This window comes from Lipotes vexillifer, unplaced genomic scaffold (assembly GCF_000442215.2).
Source record: "Lipotes vexillifer unplaced genomic scaffold, Lipotes_vexillifer_v1.1 scaffold587, whole genome shotgun sequence".
NCBI classification, from domain to species: Eukaryota; Metazoa; Chordata; class Mammalia; order Artiodactyla; family Lipotidae; genus Lipotes; species Lipotes vexillifer.
This window is the reverse complement of record NW_006790779.1, coordinates 445,358-449,617: the sequence shown is the minus strand read 5'-3', so window position 1 is coordinate 449,617 and position 4,260 is coordinate 445,358.

The window sequence follows — 4,260 nt, the reverse complement described above, 5'->3', positions numbered from 1 at the left end:
AAGTGGTGGTGTACAACTCCTAAGCAAGACCTCAAGAGATCTTAAAGCTTCTGTTCACACCCTCTTGGAACATTGCTGCTGCCATATGAAGAAGCTTGAGCTAGCTTCCTTGAGGATGAAAGACCTCATGAGGAGATGTGTAAGTGAGGCCAGATGCGTAAGTGATGCCACCTTGGACCATTCAGTCCCATTTGAGCTGTCAAATGATTGCAGCCACACAAGTGACCTTAGGCAAGACCAGCAGAAGAACCCCCTCGCTGATCCCAGTCCATGTTATCAACCCACAGCATCATGAGTCAATAGAATTGTTGTTTTAAGCCACTAAAATTTAGGGTTCTTTGTTACACAACAAAGGCTAACCAAAATCAGACAGCCATTTAGGTTGTTTACACCTGGCTTCCATTCTGATTGGTTGTAGTGTCCATTCCGACTGGTCTGTGCTTTGCAATACTCATTTAAAAATATTTTAGGGGCTTCCCTGGTGGTGCAGTGATTGGGAGTCTGCCTGCCGATGCAGGGGACACGGGTTCGTGCCCCGGTCCGGGAAGATCCCACATGCCGCGGAGCGGCTGGGCCCGTGAGCCATGGCCACTGAGCCTGTGCGTCCGGAGCCTGTGATCCACAATGGGAGAGGCCACGACAGTGAGAGGCCCGCGTACCGCAAAAAAAAAAAAAAAAAAAAAAAAAAAAATTAAAAATCACCTGTGTGCGTTGTGCATATGTAATAACAAAAAATTGGTATCATGTATCTATAATGTCTATCCTGCAGCATAGTGTAGTGGCTTCTTACCTACTATAGCTTTGGTCTTAGATACTCCCCATCTATGTGATTGTGTCAATACTTAACCTTGTTAAGTCACCATTTCTTCATCTGTAATTAGTAAATAATAATAGTACCCTTCATATGGTTAATTGTTGTGAGTATTAAATGAAGTAATACATATAAAGTACCCAGTGGGAATTCCCTAGTGGTCCAGTGGTTAGGACTCTGTGCTCTCACTGCTGAGGGCCTGGGTTCAATCCCTGGTTGGGGAACTAAGATCCCACAAGCCTCGCAGTGTGGCAAAAAAAAAAATACCCAGCATAGCACCTTCCATAATTGTTAGCATTATTACTGTTAATAGTATGGAGTATTTCCCAATGTCACTGGGTATATTTAAATTAAAAAATATATATAATGGCTCCTTAGATTTCCATTGTGAAATTTATTTTACTATTCTGTTGTTGAAGATGCAGGGCTTTTCCCAATGATAAATAATACTTTGTTTTGTTAATATATTTATTTATTTATTTATTTTTGGCTGTGTTGGGTCTTCGTTGCTGCATGCGGGCTTTCTCTAGTTGTGGCAAGCGGGGGCTACTGTTTGTTGTGGTGCGTGGGCTTCTCATTGCGGTGGCTTCTGTTGTTGTGGGGCACAGGCTCTAGGCACATGGGCTTTGGTAGTTATGGCTCGTGGGCTCAGTAGTTGTGGCGCACGGGCTTAGTTGCTTCCACAGCATGTGGGATCTTCCCGGTCCAGGGATTGAACCCGTGTCCCCTGCGTTGGCAGGTGGATTCTTAACCACTGCGCCACCAGGGAAGTCCCTAATACTTTGACAAACATCTTTTTACCCAAATTTTAGCCCAGGTTTCTGATTGTTTCCTTAGGTAGATTCCTAGAAGTGAAATTACTAGGTGAGCAGAGATGTAATTTTGTTGATCTGGAGCTAGAGAAACACTCTAAAACTTCAGGTCCTCACTACATGAAAGTGTAATTTGAGATGACTCTCTAGATGTGCTTGCTCTAGCTTGAATTATCTAAAGTTTGATAACATCTGGGTTCCACAGTTGTAATAGAAGTTGAGTCTTTCTCAGAGAGAGGTTTTCTTGCTACGTATCACAGATGGGTGATAACCTGTGAGAATGATCAATAAATAAATATAACCACCTCCAAGAAAACACCTTGTTTTGGGCCAAGATTTCCTTTTTTTTAATTTATTTTTTATTGAAGTATAGTTGAATTATGGGCCAAGATATTCTTTCCTTTTCTTTTTTTTCCCTTACCTTACCTTACTTTACCTTACCTTACCTTACATTTCTTTTTGAGAAATTATAATTTAGGACATGGAAAGCTGTTTCATCTTTGGGGTAGACCGTCAAAAGTGTAAGACTTCTGTTTATAAATGTGAAGTATTATATGACTTTAGGCCGCAATTAAAAGAGCCGGGTCAGCAATAAGTGAGGTGTTAATCAGGCCTCTTGTTGGCAAGTGATTTGCCACATCTTACTCTTCCGCCATCTTGAAGGTCTCCATAGTCTTTATTTTAAAGTCTATCGTGTCTGATATGAGAATTGCTACTCCAGCTTTCTTTTGATTTCCATTTGCATGGAATATCTTTTTCCATCCCCTTACTTTCAGTCTGTATGTGTCTCTAGGTCTGAAGTGGGTCTCTTGTAGACAGCATATACACAGATCTTGTTTTTGTGTCCATTCAGCCAGTCTGTGTCTTTTGGTTAGAGCATTTAATCCATTTACATTCAAGGTAATTATTGATATGTATATTCCTATTCCCATTTTCTTAATTGTTTTGGGTTTGTTATTGTAGGTCTTTTCCTTCTCTTGTGTTTCCTGCCTAGAGAAGTTCCTTTAGCATTTGTTGTAAAGCTGGTTTGGTGGTGCTGAATTCTCTCAGCTTTTGCTTGTCTGTAAAGGTTTTAATTTCTCCATCGAATCTGAATGAGATCCTTGCTGGGTAGAGTAATCTTGGTTGTAGGTTTTTCCCTTTTATCACTTTAAATATGTCCTGCCACTCCCTTCTGGCTTACAGAGTTTCTGCTGAAAGATCAGCTGTTTACCTTATGGGGATTCCCTTGTATCTTAATTGTTGCTTTTCCCTTGCTGCTTTTAAGATTTTTTCTTTGTATTTAATTTTTGATAGTTTGATTAATATGTGTCTTGGCATGTTTCTCCTTGGATTTATCCTGTATGGGACTCTCTGTGCTTCCTGGACTTGATTAACTATTTCCTTTCCCATATTAGGGAAGTTTTCAACTATAATCTCTTCAAATATTTTCTCAGTCCCTTTCTTTTTCTCTTCTTCTTCTGGAACCCCTATAATTCGAATGTTGGTGCGTTTAATGTTGTCCCAGAGGTCTCGGAGGCTGTCCTCCGTTCTTTTCATTCTTTTTTCTTTATTCTGCTCTGCAGTAGTTATTTCGATGCTTTTATCTTCCAGGTCACTTATCCGTTCTTCTGCCTCAGTTATTCTGCTATTGATCCCTTCTAGAGAATTTTTCATTCCATTTATTGTGTTGTTCATCATTGCTTGTTTGCTCTTTAGTTCTTCTAGGTCCTTGTTAAACGTTTCTTATATTTCCTCCATTCTACTTCCAAGATTTTGGATCATCTTTACTATCATCACTCTGAATTCTTTTTCAGGTAGACTGCCTATTTCCTCTTCATTTGTTAGGTCTGGTGGGTTTTTGCCTTGCTCCTTCAACTGCTTTGTGTTTCTCTGTCTTCTCATTTTGCTTATCTTACTGTGTTTGGTGTCTCCTTTTCACAGGCTGCATGTTCGTAGTTCCCGTTGTTTTTGGTGTCTGCCCGCAGTGGCTAAAGTTGGTTCAGTGGGTTGTGTAGGCTTCCTGGTGGAGGGGACTAGTGCCTGTGTTCTGGTGGATGAGGCTGGATCTTGTCTTTCTGGTGGGCAGGTCCATGTCTGGTGGTGTGTTTTGGGGTGTCTGTGAACTTATTATGATTTTAGGCAGCCTCTCTGCTAATGGGTGGGGTTGTGTTCCTGTCTTGTTAGTTGTTTGGCATGGGGGGTCCAACACTGTAGCTTGATGGCCGTTGAGTGGATCTGGGTCTTAGCATTGAGACAGAGATCTCTGGGAGAGCTCTCGCTGCTTGATATTACGTGGAGCTGGGAGGTCTCTGGTGGACCAATGTCCTGAACTCGGCTCTCCCATCTCAGAAGCACAGGCCTGACACCCGGCCGGAGCACCAAGACACTGTCAGCCACATGGCTGCTAGTGTTGGGGGGTCTCCTATGGAGGCAGGGGGTGGCTGTGGCTCAGCGTGGGGACAAGGTCACTGGCAGCAGAAGTTCTGGGAAGTGCTGCTTGGCATGAGCCTTCCCAGAGTCTGCCGTTAGCCCCACCAAAGAGCGGGGTAGGCTCTAGCTGTGTGATTTTGGACAAGGTTCTTGCATCTCAGTGTGCTTACCTGTCAAATGGAGTTAATAAGAATAATTTCCTCCTCCTAAGGTTGTGAATAATAA